Here is an 18,252-nt window from a genome sequence, read left to right as displayed (position 1 = left end):
CACCCCCTGGCTGGGCAAATCAGCTGGGCAATGGGAGCACTTCCAGGCCCTCAGCCCACGCCAGCCAGTGACTCTCCATCCGCCTGCTGCACCCAGACGTGGTGAGTCTCAACCCAAATATTTAACCCATGACTATTCGGGCCACCCATGGGAACCCGCAGTGTGGGTTAGGTGGGGGAAGCTTTGTCCCTCTCAGGCCAAGCCCAGCCCACTCCCGACCCAGGCCAGCTCCCAAACCAGCCCCTTTGCTGGTTGCAGCAGGTGCGAGGAAAGGGCCTTCTGCATCCCACCTTGGCTGGCCCATTACTCCAGTCAAAGCCCAGCACTGGAAAGGGAGGCGGGGGTTTGGGCAGAGACAGCCAGCCCCAGGGACCTAGTGGAAAACAAAGCAGCATGAGCTTGCTGTCAGATAGGTGTGGGTTCCAAGTCCTGTTGGGCTGTTTACTATTTGGACCATCTCAGGCAAGCATCTTACTCTTTTTTTTTTTTTTTTAAGATTTTATTGGGGAAGGGGAACAGGACTTTATTGAGGAACAGTGTGTACTTCCAGGATTTTTTTTTTCTCCAAGTCAAGTTGTTGTCCTTTCAATCTTAGTTGTGGAGGGCGCAGCTCAGCTCCAGGTCCCGTTGCCGTTACTAGTTGCAGGGGGGCGCAGTCCACCATCCCTTGCAGGACTCGAGGAATTGAACTGGCAACCTTGTGGTTGAGAGCCCACTGGCCCATGTGGGAATTGAACTGGCAGCCTTCTGAGTTAGGAGCATGGAGCTCTAACCGCCTGAGCCACCGGGCCGGCCTAGCACCTTACTCTTAAGGTGCCTGCCTCAGCTTCTCCATCTGTCAACTGAGGATGACCACAGAGGCATCACGGTAATTTGACACTTACAGACATCAGACAGGTTCGCATCCCAATAGCATCCCCACCCTAAGTCCCAGGGAGAGGTTTGTATGCCCCTTTACAGATGAGGAAAACAAGGCTCAGAGATGTCAAGGCACTTGCCCAGGGTCACCCAGCTTGTGAATGTGGAGCCAGGATTCTCTCCTTGGGGAGTCTTGCTCTAGAGGCCGCATGATCAAACACTGGGCTAAGAGCTACTCACAGGGATGTTAGGGAAAATTACATAAGCCAACATACAACAACAACCACAATCACCATAAAGTATGAGCTCATATTTACTTTCTATATGTCAGACTCTCCACCCACGTCATACTTAATCTTCATTACAAGCCTTCGAGGTAAGTGTTGGCTCAGTGGGTAATCATTATTTATCATCCCCACTTTACAGATGTGGAAACTAGGACCAGCGAGGTTCAGTAACCTTCCCAAAGTCAAACAGTAATTAAATGTCAGAACCAGAATTCCAACCCAGGCAGGTCCCAAGTCCAGGCTGATAACAAGCCCCTGTGACAATCCTGCAGAGTTCCCAGCACACAGTAGGCACTTAACAGATTAACTTAAAATACCAAGAGCCCCAAACCACAATGGGATACCACTTCTCACCCACTAGGATGGCTAGAATAAAAAAGACAGACAATAAGGCCAACCCGGGTAGCTCAGGTGGTTGGAGCTCTGTGTTCCTAACTCCGAAGGCTGCTGGTTCGATTCCCACATGGGCCAGTGCCAGATGGCTCAGTTGGTTGGAGTGCGTCCTCTCAACCACAAGGTTGCTGGTTAGACTCCCGCAAGGGATGGTGGGCTGCGCCCCCTGCAACTAACAACAGCAACTAGATCTGGAGCTGAACTGCGCCCTCCACAACTAAGACTGAAAGGACAACAACTTAACTTGGAAAAAGTCCTGGAAGTACACACTGTTCCCCAATAAAGTCCTGCTAAAAAAGAAAAAAACAGACAGACAATAACAATTGTTGACAGGATGTGGAGAAATCAGAACCCTCACCCACTGACGGTGGGGATGTAAAATGGTGCAACTGCTTTGGAAAACAGACTGGAAGTTCCTCAGAAAGTTAAACATAAAGTTGCTGTATGACCCAGCAATTCCACTCCTTGCTACGTACCCAAGAGAAATGAAAACATAGGTCCACACCTAAACTTGTACACAAATATTCACAGCAGCGCTGCCTACAATAGCCAAAAAAGTGGAAACCAGCCGAACGTTCATCAACCAAAGAATGACAAAATGTGGTCCAGCCACACAATGGAATACAATTCAGCCAAAAAAGGACATGCTGACACCTGCTACAATATTGAGAAACCCTGAAACCATTACGCCAGACTCAGAAGCTCACATATTGTATAATTCCATTGATATGAAATGCGAAGGGTACGAGGTTTCTTTCAGAAGTGACGAAAATGTTCTCAAATCGATTACGGTGATGACTGCACAATTCTGTGAATACACTAAAACCTGTTGCACTGTACACTTTAAATGAGTGAACTGTATGGTATATGAGTTGTATCTCAAGAAGGCCATTGCCCCCCAAATTGGCAAGTGCCATTTATAAGTGATAAGGGTTTTTTTCCCCTTCCTTCACCCTCTTGAGTCAGTACCACCTTTTATGCTGTTTTCTGTGGAGGCTGGGCCAGCTCCAGGTTACGTCCCGGTGCCTGGAAGATGGTAGCTAACAGAGGGTTGACCAGGTGCCCCGTCGGTGCTAAGCATGTAAAATACAGATTAGCTCATTTACTCCTACCACCCTCTGAAGTAGCACCATTCTTCCATTTTATAGATGGGGAAACTGAGGCACAGAGGCACGATTAGATAACTTGGCCTGAAGTCCCACAGCCAGAAAGCAGGACAGAGCTGGGATTTGCATCCAGACCTCTGTAGCATGGTTCCAGCACTTCCACCTTTGGGTTTGGGGTCCCTAATGAGTGACCCCAAAGGGTCCTGCATTCATCCCACCATCCAGCTGGCCACAGGAGCCGATATATATCCCTGTGAGAGCCCTGTGCCAGAGTGCAGGAATACAGGCACTTAGGGAACCCACAGGGAGGGGGTGAAGATCCCAGGAGGGCTGGGAACTGGCTGGGCAGGTCCAGCTTTTCATCTCATTATTAAACCACAGGGGCAGCCAGACGTGGCACCCGGGGGCCATCAGCCCGGCTGATGGAGGCCAAGATACAGCCCTTCCCCATCATCCTCATCCCAGTCCTGTCTCACCCACGCAGATGGCACTCACCTGGCACCTCTACCTACCCAGGATGGGAAGGGAGGGGAGGGGAGTGGAGGGGAGGGGAGAAGAGGGGAGGGGAGGGAGGAAGCGGGTCTGAGTGACATGCTGGGAGAGGGACACGCCCAGCCCTCCCTCCACTTACTCAGAAGTTTAACACAGACACACGTGCTGAGGGCAGTGGCCGGGAGCCCTGGAAGGCTTCCAGCCTCACCTGCTCATTACACAGATGAGCAAACCGAGGCCCTTAGAATCGAAGGCACCTGCCCCGGGTCACAAGAGGGGCAGCTGGTGTCTGGAGCCACACAGGGTTCAAATCCTGACTGCACCCACCAGTGGTGTAACTTTGGAGGGGCTGCCTGATGTTTCTGAGCCTTGGTTTTGTCACCTGTAAAATGAGGGTGGTATATCCTACTTATTAATAGTTAGGTGAGGTGGGTGGGGGAGGGTGGGGGTCACCTCTGGAAACACCAGAATTGAGTTTCAAAGACCACTTTGGGGTTTGAGGACTGAGCTGGAGGTTCAGAGCAGCATCTGGGGGCCCCAACGCAGTCTTGAGATTTAAGCTCACAAGTGGGGTGTCACTGCTGTTTCATCAGTGCCTAAACAGTGCCTGGCACACTGGAAGCGCTAAATGAAGGAATGCCAATCGCCTAGCACATTGCACAGGCTCCAAAATGGGGACAATGACATTGATTCACACAATATGTATTCATTGCGTTTTTATTCCCTGCAGAGGTTGTTGCCATCGGCAATGAAACGGAACCCTTACATTGCTCCCTAAACTATGCATGAGGTTCTACCAGGGACCCTCATTCTCTCCTAGGGACCCCCACTTGCCAGTGGCATTAGGTCCTGTGAAATAGTTTCCTTTTGAAAAACAGTTAATTTCACAGTGATGACAGCCAGGGTAACACCACCACGGAGAAGGCGCCATCCGCAGGGTGGGACTCCCAGCACCGAGGACGACACCAGATCACACTTACAGACTCCTTCCCGATAACGCATAACCTCCACCTCATCGCCAGGGGCCAGCAGACAAACCCAGATTGGGGGCTGGTCTACAAAACAGCTGACCAGACTTCTCCAAAAGTGTCAAGGTCACAGAAGACAAGACTGGGAAACTGTCTGACGGGAGGAGACTAAGGAGAGATGACAACTAAATGTGATGTGGGACCCTGGCACAGAAAAAGGATAACAGGGGAAACGGGAATTAGAAAAATGTTTATAGTTTAGTTTTTTGTTTTTTTTTAAAGGTTCCTTCTATTATAGATTTCTGGCTTTGCTGGCAAAACCCTATAGGAACGGAGGCTTCTGGGTGACGGGGCATCCAGGATGCCCACCTGTGGACAGACAGGGAGGAGGTGGGATGCTGTGGCCCGAGACCCCACCTGGTAAAGCTGATGGGACCCAGGAGGTGGCTGTCCCCAGAAATGGCCTGCCCAGCCCAGCCCAGGCTGTGTCAGGGGCTGCAAGTGGGTTTCAGAAACAAGGTGATGTTCACACCAGCATATTCAGGCTTTCTCCAGAGAACGGGCCCTGGTTTTCTTGTCCGGGGCTAAGGAAGCCAGATTCTGGTGCAAGTCCAGGAAGCCCCAGGTTCTGTCCAAGGCACGTCAGGTAGCCCCGTTTATTTGGCTTGGCCTGCATGGGAGACTCCAGGGAAAAACGGGGGACAGGCCGGCTGGGGGCTGCCTGGCGCCGCCTCAGAGCCCTGGGGATGCGTTTGAGAACACACTCAGACACAAACAAGGGCTTTTCGGGTCTGAGCCTGCAGGCGCCAGCCTGGAACAGGCACTTCTTTGTGCCCCGAGATGTACTTAGAGGCTGGCACCGTGGGGAGAGGGCCTGGGAGCCTCCCGTGGCATCAGGTACCCCCGCTCTGTCCCCAGGAGTTAGAAACTCAATAACTACAGTCCGACCTGCTTTACAGATGGCCACTCACAGCGGAGGAGGTCAGCTGCAAAATGGACAGCGGGGATGGGAACCCAGGGCCATGTGATGCCCGGTGTGGCCCAGGACGGCCCACGGCCTGGTCAGTGGGCCAGCAGGGATGCAGGGACAGAGATGGCACCGAGGTCACCATGGGTGCATCACATGGGCAAAGAAAGAGAACACAGGCATCTCAGGGGACCCTTGCCACCCACCCCAGTCAGCCTCACTTCTTGCTTCCGTTTTGTGCAGGTGCCCTCGCCCTCTCTCGCAGTATAGCTCCATGCAGTATAACCTGGTGGTGAAGCACCCGGACGGAAGGCAAATGTCCTGAACTTGAATCCTGGCTCAGTCCTTTTAAGCTATAAATTACTTAGCCTGGGGGAGCCTCAGTTTCTCCATCTGTCAATGGGGGTCATGGCACTATGCATACCAAAGGACTGGCGTGGGGTTGAGAGAGTAGATACAAAGTGCTGCCTCGGGGGGGAGCCCAGCTCTCCACTTCTACCTGGGGTCACGATCCAGGGATGTGTGTTCCTTTTAAGGAGCTGATAAAAGCCGGCAGCTGAGGCCGGACATCAGAGCCCACCAGGGAGCTAAAAAAAAGACTCCGGGCCACCCATGCCATTCACACTGGTGCTCATGCCAGCTCAGACACGCTCTGGTTCTGTCTCGTGGCTACTGCCTCACCTGGGCGTGGGGAATTCACAGGTACCCTCAGTATTTGGAAATGTCTCCTCCAACCCCTGCAGGGAGAGGCTGGTGCACAGATACGGGTAATGAGGCTGTCGGTGGGAGGCAGATCCCAGGCTTGGCCCAGGCTGAACCATCTTTTGGGCTCAGGATCGTGTCGGTAGGTTTTGGGATTTGAGAGGTACGGAGTGTTTCCACCACGGGGTTTCTGCTGCTCTGAGAACTCTCTCCTGTCTGCAGGAGGGAACTGCAGAAGGGAGGGTGGGAAGGACCCGTCTACCTGGTTGTTCAAGAACCCCAAGACCCACCCTGATCCCCGCCTCTCCCTCCCTCCCTTGGTTCCACCAGGGAACTGCTCCCCGAGCTTCCATCCTCCCTCTGCCCGTATGGTCTCCACCTCATCAGTCACCAGCTCTCACCTGGACCAAAGCAATGGCCACCCCAACTGTCTCCCTGCACCCAACTCTTGCCTCCTGAGCCAACTTCTGCACATTTGTGAGGGGGACCTTTCAACGATGCAACCAGATCACGCCACTGTCTGGCTTCAAACTTGCTGGTGCCCCCAAATGCTCTCAGAATAGTGGGCCACCCAGGCCCACAAGTCACCCCAGGAAGAGCGCCACCCCCATCCTCAGCCCTCATCCCCGGCTGGGCAGAGCTCTTTCCTGCCTCAGGGCCTTTGCACTGGCCATGCCCTCTGTGTGTGTCTGTTCATAGATCACCTCTAGGACCACCCTGGCCGAGACTCAGTCTCCTGACCACAAGCTCAATTATCCCACGTGGTCTCTCCATGTCCTTCCCAGGCTCAGCAGCTTCCCAGCTGGGAAGTATCTGCTTCCCAGCCCCCTGCCCCAGGAGAGACCTAGGCCCTCCAAGGACACCATGCATGGCCAAACCTCCAGCCCGCAACAGAGCCTCCCTTGCTTGCTGCCATCAGCTCTCCCCATCCAAGTCATGTTTCACCAACTGGCCCATTCTCCTCTCTATCCTGCCTGCAGGGAGGGAAACTGAGTCAACCTGGCATGGGGAAAGAACACAGACGACAGTATCACCCCAACCTGAGTGTGGGCTTGGACAGGTTCCTTAGCCTCTCTGTGCCTCAGTTTTCTTGTCTGTGAAATGGGGATAAGAACTGATCACACCTCAGAGGATTGTGACAATTCAAGGAGATGATCCTTATAAAGCACTTCGGACATGGCTGTCACACCACGAAGGCTCAGGATTGCTGGGGCTTTTGTCTATTTTGTTCACTGCCATGTCCACAGCACCCAGCACAGAGCTCGTCCCGGCAACAGGAGCATGAGCTGAAGCTGGCATTCAGAGTAACGATGCACATGATTTCACCTGCCTGGCCTTAATGTCCTCGTCCATACAATGGGGTTATGGCGTCTGCTAGCCAAGTAGCAAAGAGAAAGACACCTTCAACAGGTGGGAAACATCCCCGAGGGGGCTTGGGGATTAAGTCATTTTCAGTTTAAGGCCCCGCTGTCCAACAGAAATAGAATGTGACCCATATTTTCAGCTTAAACTTTGCTAGTTGCCACATAAAAAAGTCAAAAGAAACAGGTGAACTTAATATTTATATATTTTTCTATTTAACGTAACTTATCTAAACATGATTTTGACAGGTAGGCAATAGAACAACATTATTCATGAGATATTTTAGATTCCTTTTCTCATACGAAATCTTCAAAGCCTGGCATGTAGTTTTCACTTGCAGCACGTCTAGTGTGTTCTAAGCACACGTCACGTGGCTAGTGGTTACTGTGCAGGATGGTGCAACTCAGGGTGATTCTGGGGCCTCTGGACCACTTTGCTCTAAGCCCATAGAGACTATCAATTCTGCGCTAATGAAGCTGACAGATGTTTGGCACATCTATCTGCCTTGCTCAGTGCCTGGTACCGTGTTTCCCCAAAAATAAGACCTAGCCAGACAATCAGCTCTAATGCATCTTTTGGAGCAAAAATTAATATAAGGCCCAGTCTTATTTTACTATAATATAAGACCGGGTCTTAACATAATATATAATATAATATAACATAACATAATATAATGCAATACTGGGTCTTATGTTAATTTTTGCTCCAAAAGACGCCTTAGAACTGATGGTCTGGCTAGGTCCTATTTTCGGGGAAACACTGTACCTGGGGACACGTAATAAATGATCATTCCCTCTGCTCCCGGCCACTTTCCCACCAGACCCACACAGACTGGCCAGACACCTGCCCATGACCAGGTCTTGTCTATGGGTCCCTGGCTGCCTGACTTCAAAACACTCCAGGGCTCCCAAATGCGCCCAGTAGAGCGTGGTGCCTGGGTATGGCGTGCCAGGGCACGCAGACCACGGCCTAACACCCTATGCCAGGGCCCCAGAGCTGTAGCATCCTTACCCACAGGCCATGCGGCAGAGCCGGGGGCATTTGGCTTGCTCCCCAGCCATCCTTCCCTCCAGGCTGGGAGAATGGCCTCTTTCCTGAACCGCCACTCTGGGGAACAGGTCACACCCCAATGACGGCCCCAGCTATTCCTTCGTGCCCCAAACTGTTCTGTTTCTCTGTCGGTCACAGCCCAACCTGCTCTCTTTTTCTGCGTGAAGAGATGGGAACTGGCAGAGCCAAGGCATTCTGCTGGGGTCAGCCCTCCATCCGTGGCCAAAGCCACCTCACCTTCCCGGCCTGAGTCAGTCCCCATGTTCTGTCCCTTGATCACTTCTACAGTTCTTCCCTTTGGGGGTTAATTCTGCTCTAATGGGTGTGCACAAGCAGGCAGGACCAGAAGGCATCAGCCTGGAATGTCTGGAATGTATAGGAGGGCACACCTCTCCCAGAACAAGCCAAGCCTCTCCCAGAGCCCAGACAAGGGGCCTGGCCTTCCGCTGGCAAGCGTCATCCTCTTCTGGGTCCCACCTGCCTCCAGGACCAGTCAAGCCTGAGCAGCATTGTAGAAACCTCCAGACCTGGTGGGAGGCTCACCTTGGGTGCTGGGTGGTCTTCACCTCCACCTTCTTTAAACACTACCTGGCTGAGATTGCGAAGGCTTCTCACTCTTGGACATTTGTCCTGTCCCCAACACAAAGGCACACACAGTAGGCACTCAGGAAATGACTGCTGAATATGAACAACTCAACACAGAGAGCACCTACTAGGTGCCTATCGCCTGTTCAGTCCTTTCATGCATCACCCATTGAAATCTTGCAGCCCTAGGAGGTAGGCACCCTTATAGTTACTGGGGTGCTTTCTTAATCCTGCCTATTAGGCTATAAACTTTTGGACAATAAGGACGTACTCGTATTTGGGGGGGGGGGCTGTCTTTAGCCCTTAATTCCAGGTCTTGCATAGGCTCGGGGCTCAATAAATAGGTGCTGAATTGAGCAGACATTTTATAGCACATCCACAACTCCTGTCTCCCCATTTTCTCGATGAAGCTAACTGAGGCTCAGAGGGGTTAAGAAACCTGCCCAAGGTCACACAGCTGGGAAGGAGTGGTGCCGGGATTTGTACAGGCTCCAGAGTCACCTCCTTAGAACAAGGAAACATCAATACGGATCCACGAACAGAGAGGCTAGGGGAGAGAGAATAGTGTAGTAAGGTGTTCACCGCCCAGGGAAGGCATAGCGATTTGCATCCTGTTGACCTCTTCGTCGGTACCATTAATCCTAGTGGTTGGGTAACAACCAGTGATGGCAACTGAGGTGGAGTCATTCTCCTAAGATGCCACCAAAAGGGGCTCCCAGCCTGTCCCTCCCTCTGAGCAAGCCTTGGGGAGGGGGGAAGGCACACCTCTCTGGGTCACACCCTACCCAGTGCCTGACACACGTTCACACTTTGATCTCACAACAACCCTTGAGGGCAGGTCTATAATTGTGCCCATTGCAGATGAAGAAACTGAGCTCAGGGAGGAGGGGCCACAGGGTTAGCAAACGCCTATGCTGGGGACTGCTGCCACCCCAGCTGGCTTTCTAGATGGCCGATATTTTTAGATATTCAATATTGCTGAATAAATTTTCATGTTCACCTCCTAACTCCCTGTAATATCTCTGCCCCTCTTACAGCCCCTGGGGATAGGCCCTTGTCCATTACCAAACTCCTATAGACAGGAGTTACTGAAGACGTGCTATAAAACATCTGTTCAATTTAAAACCTCTTTACTGAGCCCGAAGCCTATGCAAGGCCCGGAATTAAGGGCTATAGAGGGGCTCCCCCAAAAGATGAGTAAGTCCTTACTGTCCAAAGGTTTACAGCTTAATAGGCAGGATTAAGAACAGCACCCCAACAGCTATTATTACAAAGACGCAGATCACCGGGCTCAGGGTATTTTCATTTACTCCGTTCATTCAGGCCTTATGTCCTAATTTTAATCGTGAGCCTATAGCTCAGTCCACTAAAATGCAGGAAAAGAGCACAAAGGAAACACAGAGAAAGCGGCATGATAAATAGGAAATACAAAACAACACAGCGGGAGTAGGTCCAAACACATCCGTCATTACAATAAATATGAATGAGTTATACTTGCCTGTTAAAAGATAAAGACCCAGAGAAGAATACGAAAATGAAACCAAAGCCAACTCTAGGCCATTTTATAAGACACATACCTGAAAGGAAATGATATGGGAAGGTTCAGAATGAAAGACTAGAGTGAGACAGACTGAGCAACTGCTACTGAAAGGGGAAAACGAGATGCACGTAACTCTAAGACAAGATGGAATGAGGCAATCAGTGTAGCTATGTGGCTGCACAACAAAAGACCGATGGCAGGGCCCCGCCTCAGAGATTCTGACTTAACTGGTCTCCAACAGGGCCTGGCCCGTGCTTTTAAAGCTCCTCCGATGACTGACCAGCAGCTAGGGCTGGGAATGAGGAAACAAACCACAGCAATGAGTTACAGGACTAGGGGAAGCAGACTGAGGAAGGAGCCCAGATTTCTACAGGAAGGAAGTCGTGTGAGAAAGCACCCAATAAATACCAGATTGATTGGTCAATTGACTGATACTCTCCCTACCAGAAACTTCCACGGTAATTAGGTAGTAAATTCCTCCACACCCAGGCATTAGTCCTGGGGAAGTAGGTCCTTAAACGGAGAGGGTTGTTGGTATGGGAACTATGGCTCCCTTTCACGGCCTAATGTGTTTCCGCTTAGAGAAGGCCACCCCGCCTCTGGCTCGTGTCAGGTGTGTGCTTTTGGGCTCTTGTTACAGACACACACAGACATCCAAGCCATTTTGGGTGACACCAGGGCACGTCTTGAAGATTGTTGCAACGTTTAAACGGGGCTCAAGCTGATCTCGGAACCCTGGTTGTTAGGACAGCATTCCACGTTTAAGATCCCTGAACGAAGAGCACTAGCCTCTGTTTATCAAGCCCCCACTACGTGCCTGATAAAATACACACGTCATCTCTAGTCTTCTCCACAATCCCACATGCTCCAATTCACAAATTCAAAACAGATTTTCCACCACTGTTTACTGAGCACCTACTACATGCTAAGCACCATTCTGGGGGTTCGGGAACGACCACACAGCATGCAAAGTCCCTGCTTTCATGAAGCTTATACTCTAGTGATGAAGAACAAAGCCCAAAAAGGGGCATGAATGTGGTCATGGCACAGTTGACAAATGGCACAACTGGGCCTGGAGGGTGGGTTCTCAGTTCCCAAACCCAGGCTCTTCCTACTCTCCCCACCTTGCCCTCCATCGCTACCCATGGGCCTGAGCTTCTGCCTCAGTAACATAGAGGTTTGGCTGCCCATTTTATACTTGGGAAGTCAAATTCCTTTTCCGGAGCAACAGTAACTGGAGCCCTGTTTTCGGTGGCACAGACTCAGAATTCTTCTTCCACCTTCAGCTGGAAACCAGAAGTCCCCACGCCCTGGACAGAGAAAACCTTAAAAGGTATGGGTCTGAAATCTGAGCCCAGGCAGCTGGGACAACAAAGAATTCCGCACACAACTGTTTCCTGCAGCTCCACACTCTTCCAGGGTCAGCAGGCCATGGGTGGAGCTGCCAGCCAGCGAGCCGCCTGGCGTGTGTTTATCTCACAAAACCCCTCTGCCCAGGAAAAGGACGACTGGCAGCAAGCTGGGACACCCTGCCAGCCAGCTTGCCTGCTCCCAGCTCAGAATGCCCAGGTCAGACCACCTAAGAGTCCTTGGGCAGGTTACTGAAACTCCGAGCCTCACCTGGAAGAGAAACGAGGGGGGTACTATCTAAGGAACACAACCTAAGTATAATTTAGGGCAGTCGTTCCAAGCTAGGACTCAGCCTCAGAGCCTCTTGCGTGTTTACACCTTCCCCAGGTCCTTTCCTCACACCCAGAATTTCCATTTGTGTCTCCCCATTCCACAACCTTCCTACCTGCGCTCCATTCTTGCTCCCCAGGCCTTGGGTAACCCTCCGCTCCTGAGGCTACCTCCTGCTCCTCCCCCATTTCCTGTATCTTCCTGTTGACTGGATGCTGAGATTCAGGGCACCCTCCCAGCTCCCACTGCCAGCTCTGCTTGTCCATCCTACCCCTCACTTTAAAAAAACTGAAAATGCATGACCTAACTCGAATATGCAGAGAAGCATCCTACCACCTGAAAAGCATCCTACCACCACGATTTAGCTGACGTTCCCATGTTGCCATATGCGCTTCAGATTTTGTTTACAAAGAAATAAAATGCTGTCGTACATTATCCCTTCACCCCCTCCTTGGGGGTAGTGTAATTTTGGAGCTACTGGTTTCTTCCTAAGCCTGTTTTATACTTTCAATACGTATCGGTACGTGCATCTAGAAACATTTATATGGAATTGCATGGTGTGTATGTTTTTAAACATGTACACGAACATGCTCTTTGCACCCTCCGTCAACTTGCTTTGGTCTTGCAACATGATGCCTTCTCAGGTTCATGCACATGGATGCACACCTTGCCGTCTCATGCTCTTCAGTGCTTTCGCTTCTGCTCCTAGATGCCCCCTCCTCCAGAAGCCCACCGGGCTGGCTCAGGGCCCCTTAGCCTCCACTATCTCAGCTTGTCACCTTGCATACCGTGTTCCCCCGAAAATAAGACCTAGACAGACCATCAGCTCTAGTGCGTCTTTTGGAGCAAAATTTAATGTAAGACTAGGTCTTATGTAAGATATAATATAATATACACAATATTATATGTAATATAATATTACATATAATATATGTAATATTATATTATAATATATATAAGACCCAGTCTTATATTAATTTTTGCTCCAAAAGACGCATTAGAGCTGATGGTCCGGCTAGGTCTTATTTTTGGGGAAACACGGTAGTTGCCGTTTGTTTACTGAGCTCACAGAAGGTGAACGGATAGGGGTGGGGGTCAGTGGGCACCCTCTGCTCTGGCCCTCGCATTCCTGTCTACAGGTAAAACCCAGCCCCCGCTTCTTGGCCGGGGTGTGTGAGCACACTCCAGTGTGTTTGTTACTGGGAGATGTTTAGGGACGGAGAGACTCTTAGCAAGCAGTCCCCAGGGCTCACCCTCATTCACTCACTCAGCACATGGGCCACAGCAGCCAGTCTCTGGGGGAGACAGATACTCATCCTGATCTGGCCACCACACACAGTCCTATGGCTGAGATAAGAGCCACAAAGGAGACGGGAGGGAGTCTCCAGCAGTGAAGTTAGGGAGGGATTCCTTAAGGAGCAGCAGTGAACCATGGAAGAGGAAGAGGAAAAGCAAGCAAGTGAAGAGGGGTAGAAAGAGCATTCCAGGCAGGGAACAGTGGGCAAAGGCCGAGTGGCTGGATATATTGGGACAGGCGAGGGTGAATGGTCTGCATCCATGCTGGGCAGGGAGCAGCTCCCAGGACCTGAGAGCAAAGGGCAGCCTGGGGCAGGGATAAAGCAGCAGGGGCAGAATCAGATTTGCATCTTGCAAAGAGCTCCCTGGCTGCCATGGGGAGAAGGGACTCAGGTGTTAGGGTGGAAGCAGGAACTGTGACGAGGCTACTGCAGTGCCCTGGTGAGAGGGGCTGGTGGCCCAGCCAGGGCTGCTAGCTCTGGAGGCAGGGAGAAGTTGGGGAAAGGGCAGGGCTCGACCTGCAGATAGATCCAGCCTACCTAGAGGCAGAGAGCGGTGCCAGGGGCCTCCCTCCCAGGCTCAGGAGGCTGCAACACAGAAGACCAACCAAAAGCAGAGAGAGCGAAGACCAGAGGCTATTTCCCTCTTCCTGCTTCTGAGACAGGCTGCAGCAGGCCGGGGCAGGCAGACTGGGAGGGTGGCAGGTTGTGGTGACACGCTGGGAATCCTGGGTCCTCCCTTGACAAGGAATCTTGGAAACGCTCTCAAAGGTAGCTTCTCCCCCAGCCCCCAGGACCCTCCTGATTCCCCTCCCCCTACTTAGGGTAATGCCTAAGTGGTGTGAATTGAACTAAACCTCTCCCCCAAAACTCCCTGTCCCCCGATGATTGCCCCTGACAAGGCCTGAAATGCCACCATTAGCAGCCATCCTTAAAGGTTCAGCTGTTTCTGTTCTGAATCTAATTTATCAGGTCTCATTCCCTCTGCCAAGAGGACTGGGCAAGTGAGGGCGAAGGCAGAGAGAGGGGAGGCAGAAAGTGTTTCTGGGGCGGAGTCAGTGAATACAAAAGCCAAAGCCTCCACCATCTGGCCCTGGACAGTCCCTAGACAGCTGCCACAAGCCCCAGGTCCTGGTGGGGAGACCTAGTTTCCCTCCCCAGGGCCCCCAGAATCAGCCATTTGTGAGCTGTGGGCCCGAGGTGAGTGCCTTTACTCTTGGTCTCAACGTTACCCTCTGTGAAATAGGATACCAATGACAGGCACAGTGTCAGAATGAGATGCTGTAACACCCAGGCTGTGCCAGGCACATAGTAGGTGCTTGAGAAATGGCTAGGCAGGTTACTGAAGTCCAATCACCCATAGGGTTAGAGGTAGGCTTTGCTGACAGGGAAAGCCTCCTTGTCAAATTGTTCAGCCTTTCCAGCTGTCACTGATGTGGGCTAGCGTGGTAGCACTTCAGGCTTTCCAGCTGTCATTGACGTGTGCATGTGTGTTTCCATGTGTCTACCTAAGGATGGGGGAGGTGATCCACATGAATGTTGGGATGGATGGATGCAAGTCAGCTGATCCCATGCCCCACCCAGGCTGCAGCCTCCACAGCTGGAAGGAGACCAGCTACCTTGTCAGCTCTGGGCTTAGCCCAATCTTTAAGAGCATGTGTGATTACGAATACTGGCCGCTATGGTGTACGGAGCACTCACCACGGACCAGGCCTAGGGCTGGGCCCATCACGCACATTTTCTCTCTTGATCCACTCAGCTGGGGAGTTGCTATCACACTCCCATTTCACAGATGAGGAAACTGAGACTCAAGAGATATTAAATGATCTGTCCAAGGCCACACAGCTTAAGAGAGGCAGAGTTGGGGCTTGAACTCACACCTGGCTACATCAAGCTCTATGCTCTTAGCCACCAAGAGGTTCAGGGTACCCTGAGGAGGGTACATGTCCCTTACACTAGCCTCCAAAGCCTCGGGCCCACCTCCCACGCCAGTTCCCCAATTACAACTGGGCCATTCCCACAGCACCCTGCCCATGCAAGGTCGGGAGGCCAGTCTAGGCTGCTGGGTGCTTACTGGGACCCAGGTTTGGGTAGAAGAGCAAGACTAGTCCCATTTTACAGATGGGAAGGCTGAGGCTCAGGGAGGCCAAATTTCTTTGCCAAAATCTAACAGGTAGAATTCAGTCTAACTCCAGAGCTGGATCTTAACCACTCCACTCCTCCCCACGACAGGTTGGACACCTTCCCCAGCAAGTCCTCCCTGGTCTCCCAGGTCTCCACCCTGACAGCTCTCACTTCAGACCAGTTAGGGACCAGAGCCACTGGGCTGGAGACTTCTGTCCAGTTCCATCCCGCTGGCGACAACCACCCCCGAGACGTAACCACCCCCGAGACGTAATTAAGCAGAACGCCATCAAGTGCAGGGAGCTTGTCCATGCCTCTTCCATATCCAGGAATCGCACCCTGGAGTCATGCAGTGCATAGCCTGTCCATTGGCATCCAGTTCAGGCACACAGTAGGTGCCTTATCTGCATTCGTTCAATAGTTATATTCATTATAGCTGCCATGGACTGAGACCTCCTATAATTCTTAACCCTTTCCTACATTATTTCATTAAATCCTCAGCCAACTATATTACCAGGCAGGTGGTATGTCTGTGCCCAATCTACAGGTGAGAAAACAGAGGCACAGAGAGGCCCAGCAGCTCACCCCAGGTTGCACACAGGAAGTAAGGGCTGGCTGGGGCTGCACTCTTAGCCACAGAGCAGGAGGGTGGGGGCAGGTTCCCTCCCCCTCCCCACGCTGGGCCGGACACTGTCCTCCGTGACCTGCACCATCAGACACTGTCATTAGCTCAGGTGTGAACATCAGCTCCCACACGTGTCATTACAAACCAGGGCAACAGGAGCAGTGAGGTTCACACCCTGTCCGGCCCTCCCCAGTTTCAGCTGCTAAAGGCTGACAAACAGGGAGGGGCAGTTTTCTCTGTGGGGGTGCTCCGTTCACTAATTTACGTTTGTGCAGGTCAAAGCTGCGACTGTCTGGGTGTGATGGTCACAACTCCTGGCTCCTGGGGACCCTCAGCTGGGGCGGTGATGCTGCCTGGGTACCTCCTATGTGCCTGGGGTATTCTCTCCACTGTCATATTTGCTCCTCCCAGCATTCCCATGCAGGAGCTAGGAACAGCATCCCTGCTCTGAAGACAAGGAAACTGAGGCTCAAAGAGGTTCCCTGACTTGCCCACAGCAGATGTGGCAAAGCCAGGATCAGAAACGAGGCATTCTGCCCCAGGACCAGAGCTCCTGTCCACCACGCCATGCTGACTCTCAGTGACAACCCCACCCTCCCCTAGAAAACAGAGAGAGACCCCCAGAAACTCGGGGTGAAAGAATAACTTGGCTCAGTGTCCTATGACTTATGACCACATCTCAGAGCTACAAGTACGGGGCTAGTAGGTAACACTCAAAAGATTCTTGTTTAGATAATGGGGCAAGAACCTGTCTCCCACTTGTCCTCCACGCACAATCTGGTCCATGAACTTGACCCCCTGGAGGGTTAGGAACAGAGCGGTGCACTGGGCTGGTGAGAACACCCAGGAAAGCATCTGGAGCCTACTCAGGGCTGTAACTGTGTGAGGCCATGGGAGCTGAAAGGAAGGATGTCTCACTCTATGCTGGGGAGAGAATCGGGAAGGCTTCCTGGAGAAAGACACCTCTAAGCTGAGATCTGGGATCCATTATATCAATCAGTCAGCCAAGGGTGGCCGCCCTGGGCCAGGAGTATGGACGGGGCGGGACCTCATGTCCTTGCCATCCCAGGCCCTCAGAGTCTAGGCAACTAGAAAGGATGGGAATCCTTCCTACCCTCTGCTGGGAAGGCTGAGTCCCTCTCAGCTTCTCTGGGTTTATTATAACCTTCTGTTAGGTCCAAGCCCAGGCCTTGGGGGACTGGACGCAGGGCGAGGTCTGGCCCATCTCCTGGTGTGTGGGTGTGTGCCTGAGTGAAGGACTGGAGGGGCCGGAGTTTTGGTGGGGGGGAGAACAGTACAGTCTTCTGTGGCTGGCACAGAACATGGAATTGTGCAATGCCCGAGAGAACAGCTCAGGGACTGGACAGGACCCCAGCTGGGTTTGAGAGCCAGCTGGACCCAGCCACAAAGGAACAGTATGCAGAGCCCTGCCCCATCGCTGGGATTGTGAAAGACCAGGGAGGTGGGGGGGGGGGGCTCTGAGGGGAGAGGAAGAAATGACTGAGCAAGAAACAGCCCAAAGGAGAGGTGGGGGCGGGTGGGACCCGACAGTGGAATTTCTGAAAGGGCTGGAACTCAAGGGAATGGAGTGCCCACACGCCCTGCGCCAGCACCCAGGCCCCGAAGCACCTGTCGGACAGGTTGGCCTGGGCTGGACCACACGGGTGGGGTGGGAGCCCTGGCCAGAGTCTTCTCGCCTTCATCTGGGGCCTGGGAGGGAGTTAGGAGCTGCTCAGGGGCACGGGGCGCCAGCTCAGAGTGAGGGTGCCCTGGGGTGGATACTCAAGCAGGTGGGCTGTCCAATTCTCTAAGTCCCCTGCCTGCCTGAAGCCCCTTGTCAGGAGAAATTTGGTCAAGTGCTCCCTCCTAAATGGGAGGTCCCACCCCATTTTCCCTAGAGAGGGGACATGACAGGGGCCAAAGTCCCATCCCCTGCCTCAATCTCAGCATCTCCACGAGGCTCCCCTAAACCGGTTATTAAGTGATTACATTAGGCTTATCAAAACGGACGTGGGCTGCCCTCTCAACGCAAACACATCAAGACATGTCATTCCCTTCCCAGGCCGCCCTGGGAACCCCGGGCTCAGAGAAGCTTCCAGTTTCGGGGCTGGTGGGGGGAGGGCCACGCCCCTGAGAAATCGTGCAGCCAGAAGGAGGTCCTGAACCGCCCACTCATTGCTATTCCCGGGAGGTGGGAACAGGAGGTACCTCAGCCTGT

At 52.4% G+C, this 18,252-nt stretch overlaps 1 protein-coding gene across 1 annotated transcript in view; it reads right to left on the bottom strand.

Annotated features, from left to right (window-relative positions):
- The window catches only part of PPL (periplakin), a 45,767-nt gene that overhangs the window by 26,381 nt on the left and 1,134 nt on the right, over positions 1 to 18,252 (bottom strand). The window lies entirely within an intron of this gene.

Source organism: Rhinolophus sinicus, chromosome 10 (genome assembly GCF_057876585.1).
Source record: "Rhinolophus sinicus isolate RSI-liver-muscle chromosome 10, RSI-T2T, whole genome shotgun sequence".
Classification (NCBI taxonomy): domain Eukaryota; kingdom Metazoa; phylum Chordata; class Mammalia; order Chiroptera; family Rhinolophidae; genus Rhinolophus; species Rhinolophus sinicus.
The sequence above is the reverse complement of the archived record's forward strand: the minus strand, read 5'-3'. Positions and strand labels throughout refer to the sequence as shown.